Genomic DNA, 17,317 nt, shown 5'->3' with positions numbered 1-17,317 from the left:
TTGTCACACAATACTACACAATACTAGACATATTGCACTCCCAGCCTCCCCTCTTCCAACTTTCAGGAAAAAAAAAGACTGACAGTAGGTTAGGTACACAATTAACCATTTGCACACACAAATGGTAGCCACCACCACGTGTATTAATGGAAACGCACACCTATCACAGCATCTGCTGCTGCAATTCTGACCTTTAAGCAATGTCTGACACTGACTGCCACAGAGTCTTAAAATACGGTGGCCCTCACAGAGGCAAAGATTCTTTAATTTCTGATTACAGCATTCTGAGATTTTGTGTAATGAATTTCAAATCGCTTTAATGAAAAGAAAAGAAAAATTATGCCAAAAAATATTTGCAGAAAAGGCATTACAAAACAGACAATAGGCAACAATAAAATAAAATAGCATTAAAAGTGACAATTACTTAGCACCTAATTTGTCTGATCTTTGGTTTCATGTATGGTCCAATTTAGTCCAATTATTTACATATGTTAGAATCACCGGGTCTCATAAATGACTCTAATGCCTCGTTTTCACTGAGCGGATCGGTTCGGTTCGGTACGGTGCGCTATTTTGGGGGTTTCCATTATGAAAGCGGCCCATACAACTGAACCGTACCACTCCATTCAGGGTCCTGCTTCAGATGTGGGGCCATAGAAAATGGAACGGTTCGGTTAGGGCGGAGCTACTGGCGTCACACGATACATTCCACTGATTGGCTGACAGAAAACCCTCTGCTGTGCTATGCTGAGGCATTTTTTCTAAACCCTGTATGGCCCCTTGTGGTCCCACTTGCAGTGGAAACGCTCACCAGAATAGACCGAACCATTCTAGGCCATTCAAACTGTACCGACCCGAACCGATCCGCTCAGTGGAAACGAGGCATTAGTATTCCTTAATAGTTCTGATGTTAAGCAAGAACTGCAGAGCTGCAAATGCAGCAATCTTTCCTGGTCCCTAGGAGGGCATTTACAGACATACCACAACCAATTAAAGGGTCTGAAAAGTGTGCTGATTGGATGCTGAAGTGTTTCACTCCCTAATGTGAATTATTTTAACTATATCTATATTTCCATATGACAGGGCTTAACAACTGATAATTAACATATTATTGAACAGAATGAAAATATGATTTGCTAGACACTAAATATTTTAATCCTTTTATGCTTCTCTTCTCAGTATAATATGTCCTATCAGCCGTTATAAGTGTGTGTTGGTGGCTACCTGATTATTTATTTCTACATTAGTGTAATGAATGTAACTGTGTCATAGCAGGAGTTATGAATTATGCATAGAGTTTGGTTCTGGCAGTTCAGGTCAAAAACCTGATTCACAGATATGTATTTGCTTCTAGGCTGATTTATGACAGGCATATTTATGACCTGGCCCATAAAAGTGTTTTGCAGATCCTGGCCTAAGTAAGGTTTGATGTTCCTGCCTTCCTTCCTAGCTGATCTGCTTTTTACCACTGTGTCTGAAGTTGGACTGTACTGTGTTACCTCCCATAAATGCCTAGGACAGACATGAAATTTAAATCTGCCTATCTAATCATTGAACTGCACATTTTATAGAAATGAGGATGGCATTGTGTGCATAGTTTGGAGTTATCAGACCTCATTATCAGCGTGGGTTATGAAGGGGGCACCGTCTCATGTTTCTGCATTAAGGCATAATCAGTTGCAGCAGTAACATTTGAATGTAGCATGAACAAATCTTTAAATATAAAATTAGACATCTGGGTAAATGATCTCAGCACTTACAACATTCTAAAATGAAGTTTAATCTGGTGCTAGGGGTTTCCCTTGCTCCACCTTAGCTCAGAGGCTGTAGACGGCAAGTTGCAACGTCATGACTATTCCATTGCCAATAACTGAAAGCCCCTAAACACATCCAATTAGTGAGTGAAATGGAAGTAGAGATTTTTTTCTAATTATGCAATGAACTAATTTCTTAAAAGACTGTCTAAAGCCAGGGTTCATAAAAGTAATCTTTCTCAGTGCTCTTTAACGTGATATATAGCTGCATACAAACTGAATGAACTTTGTTTAATTTAAAAGTAAGAATCTAATTTTTTTAGGAGTTCATTTGCATTCCTTAAGCCACTCAAGTCTTCCTGAATTCATGTGTATTATCAGCCTATTTCTGGCTGGAAAAAAGACCCTAATTAGGGCTAAGCAATAGCTGATCAGAAACCTCATAATTCAACCTGACAGTTGATAAAAGATCAAATGCCGCATCCCACTCTCCTGGGTTGATTTACTAAAGTCAAATAGGGTGTGCACTTTGCAAAATAATTTTCACTTTGCAAGGGAATTTTCCCTTTATCTTGGAGATTGTGGTGCAAAGAATACCCAATTGTGTGCAAAACAATGAAAAAATGAAAAAACAAAAAAACAAAAACAGCATTGCACATTCACTAAGCTAAGAGAAAATCCCTTGCAAAGTCGATAGCCTTTTGTCCTTTAATGAATCAACCATACACCATCCAGCTGTTGCAATTGTGGCACATGGGGGTGTATGAAGACTGGAGTTGATTGCAAAATGTATTTATTTTCAGAAGAAAATACCCAAATGGGTTGATGGGCAGGCTGTTGGTTGGAACTCTTGACAGTCTTCTGTGATTGTTCTTATACTAAGAGGTTACAAACAAAGCTGGAATCCGACCTACCATGACCTACCCTGGGCTGATTGCCTATGCTCTCTTCTCAGCTGTCTACATCTTTCAAATTGTTAAAAAAGGCCAGTCTCACAGAAAGCATACATCAAGAGACACAGATGTATTTCCTATAAAAATGATGATACTCTCTGGCCCTATAGATTTCCATTCACCCAGTAAGCATTACTAAATAAAATAGTTGATGAGCAATACCGCACAGTCAAACCAGACAATCATACATACTGCACACTTTTTATTTTCTGTATTCTGATTAAAGCTAACTCTTGTTTGCTATGGATTAATATTAAGAAAATTTGTTCCTCATACAGTGTTTTTATGTTATGTCTAAAATCCAATAGACACAGACTGGAAAATGATCTTCTTCAACTGCTTTCTGTCAATGAGTCAGATATTGTGAATTATTTAGTAACAATGCAGAACATATACCATTTAAGACTTCTATTACCAGGGAATCAGACGTCTTTAATTGTGCTTAAGGCAGCACTAAAAGCAGTGATGATATGTAAAATACAGTAGCTCATGACAACCAATCAGACTGTTCCTTTTTACGACTTAAGAGGAGTATGTAAAAAGAAAGATCACTGTCAATTTGTTGCTATGGTTTACGGACATTGGGGTTGTTTTACTAAAGGCAAATAAGTTTGGGAATTTGCCCCAGAGCTTAGTGAATAGGGTGAAGATTCCTTTTGCAAAGAACACCCAATCATGTGAAAGAGAAATAAAAAAAAAAAAAAACATTTTTATGTTCACATAAATACAGAAAGTCAGCAGAGCGTTGCCTCATTCACTAAGCTCTGGGGAAAATTCCATTGCAATGTGCAACTTCCTTTGCAAAGCGAACAGACTATTCATCTTTAGTAAAACAACCCCAATGCTCGTAAACCATAGCAACAAATTGACAGTGATCTTTCTTTTCATATACTCCTCTAAAACTTCCTTTGCAAAGTAAACAGACTATTTGCCCTTTAGTAAATCAACCCCATTGGCTCTATTATATAAGCCAATAAGTGTGCCTTCACATTATCACGATGATCCCAAATATCTAAATTTTGGATGACAGTCAATAACCTATTTGTGTAATTAATAAAGCACAAATAAACGTAATGTCCTCCTTTGCGCCTCCTTAATTTCTCTTGATTACAAATATCAAAAGACTAAACTACTAACATTGACTGAATAAATGTTTTCTCCTACACCCCGCAACTGTAGCTTTATGACTTGCCCCATCTGCAATGTGGGAAAGGGAAAAATGAATACCCCCTGCCCCCCCCCCCCTTTACCTTTCCCCATATACCCGCCCCCTCCTTTTTTTTCTCTTTCTCTTCTTCTTCTACTTTTCCAACCTCTTCACCTGCTTCCAAGCAGTTATAAAATGTACGTGTCCATTTTAACACCTATATTGATAACACTATAACACTGTGTACAAATTACGGTTGCCAAACCTAACATTTATGGCTTTGATACAGAAATTTTGTTCTCACTCTATAAAAACTATGTATTATAAAAACTTTGTATGGCAATTTTGTATCTTAATTACAAACTCTGTATAGTGTACGCATCTCTTTTGCCTATTCAAACCTCTACCTGTTTGTTCATTGTATTTGCATATTGACCTGTCTCATTCAATAAAATTTATGTAACAAAAAAAAAAAAACATATGATCTTTATGCAATACTTTTTAACATACAAGTTACTAATGACAACTTCTGTATAAACAGGAAAAGATAAGTAACAGAAGTAATTAATAATTTGCTTATTAATTAATGAGCCCACAAGGGCTTATTCACACCACTATGTTTTTACATGATGTTCCCCTGTGATCTGGCCTCATGGGGACCTCATGTAAAATACTGTCCACTGACATAAAAGGCAACAGTCACACTACAACATGGTGTTGGAGTGAAAAAACGCTGCAGCAGACAATGACAATAGGCATAGTCAGACATATTTCATTGTTCCTTGGGAATATGGGCAACTATTTTATGCCGTATAGTGAGGGTCCCAATAGATAGGCTAAAACTGAAAATACAAAAACACTATTAGACATCTGTCTGCCGATACTGTATTGGATTCTGATCCAAAAAATACACATCATCTATACTGAAAAATAAATTATATGACTCTAAACAAATTGCTGGCTTTTCAACACATACCACTTTCACAAGTTCATTGTTCATGTTCACGTGCAATGGCTTTTTCAGGCACATACAGGTGAGTTTAATAAAGCACTTACAATACTTTTCTAGGGGCATGGTCCTTTAACCTCCCTGGCGGTATGATTATTTCGGATTTTAGGTGCTGAAAGCGGTACAATTATTTTGCATGGAAATTTGGCGTTTTATATTGTAGGTCTGTAAATCTTAACAATAACACACTTAAATCTGTCCAAACCAGAGTCTAGTAGATATCCCGGGTATGATAAAGTTTGAAACACAAAAACATAAATTATAATATAATAAATAAAAATAAATAATTAAAAAAAAAAAAAAAAATAGTAATAAAATAAATTTCCCCACAATTCACTATCGCTCAATTCTGCAAGTGTTCTAATTTACTATCGCTGTTTTCTAGCTGGTCTAAAGCCACTTTTGACGTAAAGGGACACTTTTTGGTTGCTATGGACAATCTCCAGTTTCCAGGCAGAAAGAACAGTGTATATCATGTAAAACTGCATGCAGGGCATGGGCCAGAGCACTGGGGACAAAAGGGATGTGAAATCATTTCATACAGTACTGTAATCTGTAAGATTACAGTACTGTATGTGTTATGATTTTGACAGTTTTTTGAATTTGCCGCCAGGCTCCGCCCCCATGCGTCCAGCCGCTCGCAGGGAACGGAGCCTGGCACGGAGAGGCTTCGGAGGAGGACGGAGCCCTCGGACACTGCGGGGGACATCGCAGGATCTCTGGGACAAGGTAAGTAACGCCGCCCCAGGATCCTGCAATGCGATCCCGAGTGTGGCTCGGGGTTACCGCTAATGGTACTGAATTTTAACCCCAAGCCACACTCGGGAATACCGCCAGGGAGGCTACAATGACCTGTGCCAAATTTAAAATGTCCTGCTGCCAGTTTCAGTATCTTTAACAATACATGTGGTAAATTCAGGTAGTTCTTAAAGTGGTGCTACAGCTGCACTAAATTAAAAAATAATTACCTTCAGTTTAATTATCTACAAACTGGAGGTAATTAAGACCAACTCTAAATTGGTGTACATACAGAGGCAGGCAGAGTGCCTGCCTCTGTATGCTGTGTAGCAGAGTGGCATGTTTGCTGCCGCTGCCCCCGGCTCACACTGAGTAACACAGAGTGGTTGGAGCCTGATGGGGAAGTTATGACTGGGCACAGACAACGCAAATGTCTTTTCTGCAACCACAGGTTGCAGGAACAAAACTTTCTCGACTCCCTCATCAACACAGGAAGTGTTGACAGGGCAATCTCTCACCCTGAGCCATTGTGTTCTCCCGGCGGGGTGGCAGGGGAAGCTATCCCCGCCAGGAGAAGACAGTCATTTTTGGGGGGAAAAGAGGGGGTACTAAACAAGTAACCAAAGGTCGGACTTTTAAGGCATAGAAACAATGGAGAAGTAACAAAAATAACGTTTATTGAAAAAAGTACATGGTACAATCACAGTGTTCAAAAAGATTAAAAATCCTATAAAATGATACAATTTGTACAATGAGCCCTTGTGCATCTACGCATTTAGCCATTAGGCTTCTTCATATATATTCATATCTATAACAGCCGCTTGCAATAATCGCATATAAAATCTGGCAGGCTGGTTGTACCTAAGTTGATCGGTCAATCAACTTTGGTACATTCAGTCTTCCCATACATGGTTCACATCTCGGCCGGTCAGATTAGGTATCGGAAGTGAGGTTCGGTCAGCTGCACATGCGTTCTACCGCTACCAGGTTTGCTCATCTGAGAGAACACCTGTAGTCAGAAGAAGGCAGCCGACATCCTACTACACCCAGCTACGTCTTGAATTTCAGAGTAATTTTAGCAATAAAGAGAGTGTATATAAATAAATATAGTATTATGACATCTGTGATGCTTCATTTTGAAAACCTAAAGGTTTAGCACTGAGCAGTGCGGGATGTACCAACATGGCCTCCGCCATCTTCTTACTGCTGGCGTCCAGCTTCTTTGATAATTTTACACCAAAACAGCATCACAGATGTTAATATACTATATTTATTTATAAACAACAAAAATTTACCGCGCTACTCTAAAAATGTGCTACTAATAAATAGTAGGATAATTAGAGCTGCAGTCCTAGAGTGGGGCGTGCACACATATATACAAAGATAATCAAAAAAGACTGCGCTAAAAAAATGACATATACATTGACAGCACATATAAATGTGTAAATAATGAAGAATTCAATCTATCGGGTGATCAAAAATATAAAATATAAATATTCTAGTGAAAATGAATTTTCAATAAAATAATATGAAACAAGTATGGCATAAAATTATAATAATGAAAACAAGTGTATCAAATAACAAAAATAATCAAAAATAAAATGGAAATATTCAGAAGGAAACAGTCCTTGGAGCCAAGGCAGATTGAATAGGTGATCATAAAGGTTAAACACCCAGCACCCAGTGAGAAATCCTCCACCTTAATAGATGTACGCTTACCAGAGGTAAGCTAGATAACAGCTTATCTATGGACATCCACACAGGGGACACAACTCCTTAGATCTCCTCACAAGGAAGGGGCAGGCAGGATCTCTCCTTTCGGCGGACCTGAAACAGCATACCGGGGGGACCTCTCCTCCTGGAAGTCAGCTGGTGACATGATCTTCTGCCCCCCGAGTCCTCTCCTCCTGTCAGGTCCTGGCTCCAACACAGGCCTAGTGGCAGAGCATACCGAGAAAGCCACAATCTCCCGCCTCTCCGCGTCCTGCTGTCACCTTAAGGCGGGAGATTGTGGCTTTCTCGGTATGCTCTGCCACTAGGCCTGTGTTGGAGCCAGGACCTGACAGGAGGAGAGGACTCGGGGGGCAGAAGATCATGTCACCAGCTGACTTCCAGGAGGAGAGGTCCCCCCCGGTATGCTGTTTGAGGTCCGCCGAAAGGAGAGATCCTGCCTGCCCCTTCCTTGTGAGGAGATCTAAGGAGTTGTGTCCCCTGTGTGGATGTCCATAGATAAGCTGTTATCTAGCTTACCTCTGGTAAGCGTACATCTATTAAGGTGGAGGATTTCTCACTGGGTGCTGGGTGTTTAACCTTTATGATCACCTATTCAATCTGCCTTGGCTCCAAGGACTGTTTCCTTCTGAATATTTCCATTTTATTTTTGATTATTTTTGTTATTTGATACACTTGTTTTCATTATTATAATTTTATGCCATACTTGTTTCATATTATTTCATTGAAAATTCATTTTCACTAGAATATTTATATTTTATATTTTTGATCAACCGATAGATTGAATTCTTCATTATTTACACATTTATATGTGCTGTCAATGTATATATTTATTTATAAATGCTTACTTTATTGCTAAAATTACTCTGAAATTCAAGACGTAGCTGGGTGTAGTAAGATGTCCGCTGCCGCCTTCTTTTGACTGCAGGTGTTCTGTCGGATTAGCAAACCTGGTAGTGGTGGACGCATGCGCAGCTGATGGACCATCACTTTCGGTACCTAATCTGACGGGTCGCCGATTCTGATGGAACACCGGCTTAAGGGACTAGTTCCCAATTCGGTCAACTCCCTCCTTGTGATTGACAGCAGTCAGTGGGTGGATTCTGTCTATTGGCTACGGAATCCAGCTACTGCCTGCTGTCAATTACAAGGGGAACAGACCTAAAGGGGAAGTAGTGTCTCTGAATCCCCAATTAGGCTTCATGTACACGGGACATTTTTACAACCTTTAATGCCACGTACACACGGTCAGAATTCCCGACAACAAATGTTCGATGTGAGCTTGTCGGAAATTCCGACCGTGTGTAGGCTCCATCAGACATTTGCTGTCAGAATTTCCGACAACAAAATCCGTTGTCGTAAATTCCGATCATGTGTACACAATTCCAATGCACAAAATTCCACGCATGCTGGGAATCAAGCAGAAGAGCCGCATTTGGTATTGAACTTCATTTTTCTCGGCTCACCGCGTTCTTGATGTTCGGAATTTCCGACAGCATTAGTGCGACCGTGTGCATACAAAACAAGTTTGAGCCAACATCCGTCGGAAATAAATCCAGGATTTTGTTGTCGGAATGTCCGATCATGTGTACAGGGCATAAGGCTTCATGTGCACGGGACATTTTTACAACCTCTAAGGCTTCATGTACACGTGATGTTTTTACAACCTCTCCTGAACGATTTAACTTGACAGATAGTAACCCACGTTTTAAAACGTCCGTTTTGCCGCATTTACATACCGCGTTTACATACCACGTTTAGCTGTGTTTGCATTTAGAAAAAAAAAAAAAAAAAAGTTTGTTTTTTTCACAATAGCCAAAAATGAAAAATGCCTGTAAATGAAATGCAGCTACCGTGTTTAGCTGCGTTTAGAAGCTACAAATATCTTTAGGTGAAATACAGGACTCTGAAAACATGTGGTGTGGCTGTTTCAAGATGCAAAATAAGCAGGCACTTGAAGAAAGATGGGCTGCATGGTCGAGTCGCCAGAAGAAAGCCATTAATATGCAATTGCCACAAAGTATCCCGCTTACAATACCTCAAACAGCACAGAGACAAGCGTCAAACCATCCGGCACAAAGTCATTTGGAGAGATAAGACCAAAATTGAGCTTTTTGGCCACTATAAAGGCTACATTTGGAGAGGAGTCAACAAAGCCTATGATGAAAGGTACACCATTCCTACTGTGAAACACGGAGGTGGATCGCTGATGTTTTGGGGATGTGTGAGCTACAAAGGCACAGGAAATTTGGTCAACATTGATGGCAAAATTAATGCAGTATGTTATCAAAAAATACTGGATTAACATTTGCATTCATCAGCCAGGAAGCTGCGCATGGGACGTACTTGGACATTCCAACATGACATGACATGATCCATAACACAAGGCCAAGTCAAACTGTCATTGGCTATAGCAGAATAAAGTGAAGGGTCTGGAGTGGCCATCTCAGTCTCCTGACCTCAATATCATTGAGCCCCTCTGGGGAGATCTCAGATGTGCAGTTCATGCAAGACAGACCAAAAATTTACAGGAACTGGAGGCTTTTTGCCAGGAGGAATGGGCAGCTTTACCATCTGAGAAGATAAAGAGCCTCATCCACAAATACCACAAAAAACTTCAAGCTGTCATTGATGTTAAAGGGGGCAATACACGGTACATTATTAAGAACTGGGGCATGTAAACTTTTGATCAGGGTCATTTGGGTAGTTTCTTTTGTCATTATGATTTAAAAAGAGTAAACACAGTTGACTGATAATAAATGGCTTCAGCCAAACACTAACCATGAGTGAAAAAAAACGTTTTTGTGTTATCATTCATATTCTCTGAAAAATGGCCAAGAAATCTTAAATTCTGCCAGGGTATGTAAACATATGAGCACAACTGTATAAGGCTGGGTTCACACTATTGCGAATTGGATGCAGGTCTCCCCGCATTCAATGAGCATGTCAGGAGAGTGTGACGGGCTCTCTATGGGGCCAGTTCACACATTTCCAGAACGGCTGTGGAGCGAATTGTACAGGAGTCCTGTGCATCTTCTGGTCCATTTCAGGTCCAAATTCAGCCAAAAAATTGGACCGAAATCGGCCCTGAAACGCTGAACAGGGACACACTGGACCCCTGTTGTCAGCCTCTCCGTACGGCAGTGTGAACCCAGCCTAAGGCCTCTTTCTCACGGGGTGGATCAGTGATGATCCGCCCCGTGAACATCCGCTGGCTCAGCGGGGATCGCTCCGCCGATCCCCGCTGAGCAGGAAGATGACAGGTGCATCGCTGCACACTGTGCAGCGACGGACCTGTCAGAGCGCCGCTCTCCCCTATGGGGGGATCGGATGACGACGGACCGTAGTGTCCGTCGTCACCCGATCCGATCCGAAAATGGATGGAAAAGTAGGTTTTTCCTCCGTTACACTTTTCGGATCGGAGCGGGGTCGGATGTCAGCGGACATGTCACCGCTGACATCCGACGCTCCATAGGGATGAATGTATGTCCGTTTTTCATCCGAAAACGGAAGGATGAAAAACGGACATACGGATCGTCCATGTGAAAGAGGCCTAAAGGTTTCTGCTCTTCCCTAAACAAAGCAAAAAATCAATCCTCTATTTCATATTTGCCTGGAGTTGAGTTTTAGGCCTCATGCAGACTAGACATTTTGCTAACTTTCCTAGACCCTGGCAGCAGAGATTTGGCAGAAAAACGCTTGATGCCTGTAAACTCATGTAACATGTTTAAGCATGGCAAGCACTTGGGTGGTAATTCATTTCACTGGCCAGTATAATCATTTTCTCTGGCCAGTGAAATTAATTAATGCTCAAGCACTAAACATGACTAGTGATTAGGCGCATTTACACACGGTTAGGTGCCTCAAGCGTCTTTTTTTCCAGAACTCTGCTGCTCCGGGACCCACTTACTATGGGGTTTTTCTTTTCTGTCTCTATACGCCCCTGCCTCTGATCTCCTCTAAATGCCTATGTGTGCATGGACACATAGACTAACATGCAGGGGAGTTTAGAGGCAGGAGCAGCAAAAAAAAAAAACTGTTCAGTGTGCACGAGGCCTTAATCAGGTGACTCTCTGATGTTCTTGGAAAGAGAGTTCCAAAGTGTCAAGGCATAACAGGAGAAGGTACTGTCCCCCATAGAGTCTATATGTATTTGATGGGCACACAGAAGACCAGAAGATTAGAGGAGCTAAGGTTACAAGGTGGGAGTGATAAAAGTTAAACCAGATAATGAGTTGTTGAGCCACGCAGAGCCTTATAGGTGAGCATGAGAATTTTGAAGTCAATGGAAACAGCTAAAGAAGAACACACTACGAGTTCTGTATTAATGGAGCCTTACCAGCAGTAAACAGACAAGGTCACAATGACAGTACAAAGCAAGATATACTTGTTTCAACTGCCCCTTTCTCAAATCCCATACCACATCCATCACTGTAAACAGCTGGCTACATAAAGAAATGACCTGATAGCAGTAACTTCCACAGGTAAACATTTCCCATAAGGAACAACTTCTTCCTTTCTGCTGCCATCTCGCTGAGCATGTATGAATGCTTCAAAGTGTAAAAGAGGTAACGACCGTCTTACACAGAAGCAAGGCCTGCAAAAGCTTAACGGCTAAGTTCACCTTTTCTAGAGAATACCCTTGCAGCCAAGGGGCCCCAGTAGGTATTAAGAAACTGTGCAGCTTTGTAAAATGTTCATTCATTTTCTTATCATACCTAGGCCATTTAAGCTCCCAGAAGCCTGTCTGGAAACTTTCAATTGGTCATCCCCACATCCTGGCTTGTTGCTAGGACATGAAAACCAGTGGATGCTCACTCCCAGCACTACAGGAGCAAAAAAAAGATGTTTTTTTTGGATGCGGGAATTGCTAACTGGGAGTTTTTTCTGGCCAGGCTTTCAAATGGCCTACAGATAAGAAAATAAAATAACATTTTATAAAGCTGCACTGTTGTTAATACCTACTGGTACCTCTTGACTGCATAGGCTATTTTCTGGAAAAGGTGAACATAACCTTTAAGTCAATTTCCCAGTTTAATTTCCCAGTTTAATTCATATACAATAAGCAATAAGCAATGGCCATAGATGCTACCATAGACAAAAACAAACATCCACACTGAGCATTTTATACATTTCTATTGGCTCTGCCTTACAAACAGTATATATATATATATATATATATATATATATATATATATATATATATATATATATATATATATATATATATGTAAAAAAGGAATATATATATATATATATATATATATATATATATATATATATATATTCATTTTTTTTACATCTCATAATAGGTAAATCTAGAAAGGTTATAGAATCAGTTAATAGAGAACAGTAATTGAGAATTTAGTTAATACTTGTATCAATCACTTGCCCTGTTTTGATATGAAAAATGACAGCATAAGTCAAATTGATTTTCTCCTGTTGCACTCTCATTAATAAAAAAATTAGTTAAACAGTAAATAAACTGACAGTAACATTGGGACAGGCAAAATAATGAGATGGAGGTAACATGCTAATAGCTGGAATCTTGTAGATAAATTATGAATGAGTAGAAAGACTTCAAAGTAAAATAAAAAGAGAAAACGCTGAAAGTGGGTATCGGTTGAGGGCAAAAAAATAAAAAATAAAATAGGACAGCAGGTGATGAAAGCAGTAATTATTCAGAAGGCAGTGAATTGGTAGAAAGGACAGAGAGATAAGGAGATCAGGAATGACAGAAAGAAGAACAGAAGAAAGACAGGTAGAGAAATAAACTGGCAGAGGGCAAAGCGCAGAGGGATAGGCGGCCACAGAGAGACGGTGGATAGGATTAGAAAACCCTCAGCCTTTAGATTGTAGGAGACTGGCAAAGTAATGCGATGAGACTGTACAAGTGCCTGCTCTTCAGCGGGATTACCATGTCATTGTAATTCAATTTTTTTTTGTTGAGGGCCTAAATGATATATATAACATTCAACTTGAGCAGAATGCCAGGCAAAATCGCATCCTATCCAGAGTCACAGGTGTACCAACGCTGGGTATAAATTAGGGCGGCAAGTTCTAGTAAGGCCAAAAACACACCGGGGTCTATTTACTAAAACTGAAGAGTGCAAAATCTGGTGCAGCCCAACACAGAACCCAATCAGTTTCCAGGTTTTTTTTTTGTCAAAGCTTAATTGAACAGGCTGAAGTTAGAAGCTGATTGACTACCATGCATAGTTGCACCAGATTTTGCCCTCTCCAGTTTTAGTAAATCAAGTCCACTGCGTGTTTAGCCCATATGCATCCAATTCTGCGCCTACATCCTAAACATAGGGCTGTAAATGTGGGTACCTCAGCCAGCTGCAGCGAATTTCAGCTTGCCAAAGACTTTGACAGGGCTGAACGCTGCACCCGTGCCTTCCGGGCACCGGAAATGGATGCACACCTGTATAAGAACTAAGGTGGATAGAAGGTGGAGGCTTCTGCTCCTAGGACAGAAAACAGGACCTACATCCAACAGCTACACTGCCCAGAGCCCTCTGGAAAATGGGCAAAATATAAGGATAAGGAAAACCAGCGAGATTCCAGTGCCAGTTCTCGCATCGCATACAACTCGCAAGCAGTTCACATTGCCTTATGCGAACTGCTGCGGGTGTCAATACAAAGACTGGCACAGGACCCTTTTTTGAATGCGGACCGCGGCTGCCCCGGATCTGTGTGAATCGGCTCCATTGAAAGCCGCTCACACTTGCCTGTCGTGATTTGGATGCGGGGAAAACCCAGCCTTAATGACGCCCTCAGATCGGTTTGCATATCGCAGTGCGAACTGTGAATTCGGACAGGAATCGGATCGCATAGGTGTAAACACCCCTGCGATACGATTCTGGTGTGGACAAAAAAAAGGGTCCTGCACAATTTTGATCCGAACGCGATGCACATTCAGCCATACAATCTGTATGGCTGAATTTGCATCACACAGACATCGCATGTGATCCGCACAGCAGTGTGGTGCGAATCACATGCGATGTCTGTGATTGTTAGCTCTAGCGAGCAGGGCCCTCTGATCCCTCCTGTATTGATTTGTATTGTAAGTGTACTGTCTGCCCCCATGTTGTAAAGAGCTGCGTAAACTGTTGGCGCTATATAAATCCTGTATAATAATAATATAATAATCACAGAAGTGTTTTTTTCTTTCTTTGTCTAGCACCAACAATTTACACAGTGCTGTACAGATATAGGAAATACTGTAGAAGTAGCGACACAATAGAAACTCAAGAGCCAAATTATAATGTAACAAATACTACTGTACACATAATGAGAAGCAGCATAAAACGTAGAGATATGTGAACAGCAGAGCGGACAGCTCGCGGCACGGCAAATCAAAGAGACACATCAAGGCATTACTTAACACCAGGCCACTCAAAGATGGCTGCCGCCATAATCTTCCTGGTGAGACACTAAACCCCTGCTACTGCAGGCTGGATACATGACTTCAACTTTGTCACATTGTATTAAGGACACAGGACAGGGAATGTATGATCACAGGGGATCTGCAACAATATTTGTTATGGATACTTGCAACATTTGTTACAAATCCAAAATACTATCCTTAAATGTTTTAGGACAATCAGAGTTAGTTGACAAAACATATTTGCTATGGTATGTAAACATAAAGCCTTTACCTACCCATGTGACACAGCCTCCAGTTTGCAGTTCTGAGCACATTTCTAAAAGCACAGAAATAAATCACAGGACATGGGAGGCTGCTGGAGTGCAGACATGACGGTGCTGGTACAGTGGCTTGGGAGGCAGTAAGCAGTTGCGCACAGCAGCACAATGATATATGAGCCATTGATGGCAAATGGTGCACACATGTACAACTATATTAGTGAATGCAATGTCCTGAGTACACCACCTGCACACATAGACATCCCCTTTAAATTTAACACACATTTTATATACTGTACAGTATATATATATATATATATATATATATATATATATATATATATATATATATATATATATATACACACTATATATATATATATATATATATATATATATATATAGATATATAGATATCTATATATCTATATATAGATAGATATATAGATATCTATATATCTATCTATATATAGATATATATATATATCTATATATATCTATATCTATATATAGATATAGATATAGATATATACACATATACACACGCATATATTTATATACATACATACATACCGGTCCAGCATTCTTTAATAGACACAAAGAGAAAATAATTGCACAGCAATAAATGAATCAATAATCAGAGTTACATATTATAAATGGATGGATTTGATTGTCTAGCAGGCCATGAAGACAGACCCAGGGACTCACCTTCTATCAGACGGGACTGTTGATCTCCTAGGACAGGGTGTAGATGTCCTGCATACACCGGCAGGAGGATCTGCTGCCCTCTCACTTATCCCTCTGTGGGCTGCCTGTAGTAAAGGGGACTGTCGGGCGCAGAGTGTCGCTCGTGTGTCGCAGGGGTACAGTGTGACCGATTAGGACAGGCATGGTTTGTCCCCCATGGCAGAGTCCCCCCAGATCCCCTCCTTGCAGAGAATCCCTGGGATGGATGGATGGATGGATGACAGCAGCTGTCACAGATGTCTCAGATGTCTGAGCCCCTATTAGGGGCAGCTCGCCTCTCCACCGTCATCCCCCGAATCCAAAAATCCTTCTTTCCAAGCAGGTGGAAGGCGATGGCAGGCAGGTGGGGGAGGAGGAGGGAATGCAAGCTAAGCAGGACTGAGAATCACATGGATGGTCCAGAATCCTGGCGATGTGTGTCCCCCTTCTTCCTGGATTTGGGGGACCCCCCTCTGTCCTTGTCCTTGTCCTGATACAGTGTGTGTGTGTGTGTGTGTGTGTGTGTGTGCTCAGCCTTCCTCCCTATCGGATCCTCTATCTAGCAGACTGGTCCAGCTGCCCCTCCCAGCAACTGCTGACTGCAGAGATGTTGTGTTCCATCATCACCATGTGCATTCTGGGCTCTGTAGTCCTGAGCTCTCACCTCAATTCATCCTCAGCTCACTGGCCCCCATAGCACCCTGATTTTGGGACCACGCAACTTCCTAATCTTTCTTATGTGCAATGCATTCTGGTCAAGGCTTTTTTTTGACCTTAGAACGAATTGCAATGCATGCTGGGCCGTGTGCTGCTCTGGTTCTGTGTTACATAATGCCATGCATGCAACAATCTGATCGAACGATTGTTCACAGAATTGGGCAATAAGATTTAGGGATAGTTCCCACCACAAAAACGCACTCCAGTTGCAATGTGTTTGCGCATTTTTAAACATGGTTTTGGTGTGTTCAGGTGCGTTTTTGATGCGTTTCTGGATGCATTAGATGCATTTTTTTTCACTGTACTGAGGTGCAGTGCGTTTTTGATGCGTTCCAGTGCATTCCGGTGCGTTTTTGATACATTTTACAGCCCTCCAGTACAGTCCAGTTTAGGGAAAATGCAGCATGTTCTACTTTTATTCTGGAACTAGAAAGCCCTGGAACTGACCACACTGGTGTGAACTATGCCATTGGAAACCATGCACAGTGGTGTAGTGGATAGCACTTTCGCCTAGCAGTAAGAAGGGTCACTGGTTCAAATCCCACCCATGACACTACATGCCTGGAGTTTGCATGTTCTCCCTGTGCCTGCGTGGGTTTCCTCCGGGTACTCCGGTTTCCTCCCACACTCCAAAGACATGCTGGTAGGTTAAATGGATCCTGTCTAAATTGTCCCTAGTATGTATGAATGTGAGTTAGGGACCTTAGATTGTAAGCTCCTTGAGGGTAGGGATTGATGTGAATGTACAATGTATATGTAAAGCGCTGCGTAAATTGACGGCGCTATATAAGTACCTGAAATAAATAAATCTACTTTCCATGCATTTTTGATGTAGAAAAAAAGTGCACGAACTATTGAAAGGATACATACTTGGGGGAATTTATTAAAACTG

General features: G+C 41.0%; 1 protein-coding gene across 5 annotated transcripts in view; it reads right to left on the bottom strand.

The window, feature by feature from the left end:
• The window catches only part of LINGO1 (leucine rich repeat and Ig domain containing 1), a 595,405-nt gene extending 578,941 nt beyond the window's left edge, over positions 1-16,464 (bottom strand). For 2 of the 5 annotated variants that reach the window (XM_073619050.1, XM_073619048.1), the window contains exon 1: positions 15,691-16,463. The gene's annotated coding sequence lies outside the window, so the exon portion shown is untranslated. Of the gene's footprint in view, positions 1-15,690 lie in introns of all 5 variants that reach the window. The other 3 variants (XM_073619049.1, XM_073619047.1, XM_073619045.1) reach the window with 2 other exon arrangements.
• Positions 16,465-17,317: the final 853 nt, after the last annotated feature.

This window comes from Aquarana catesbeiana, linkage group LG03 (genome assembly GCF_042186555.1).
Source record: "Aquarana catesbeiana isolate 2022-GZ linkage group LG03, ASM4218655v1, whole genome shotgun sequence".
Classification (NCBI taxonomy): domain Eukaryota; kingdom Metazoa; phylum Chordata; class Amphibia; order Anura; family Ranidae; genus Aquarana; species Aquarana catesbeiana.
The sequence above is the reverse complement of the archived record's forward strand: the minus strand, read 5'-3'. Positions and strand labels throughout refer to the sequence as shown.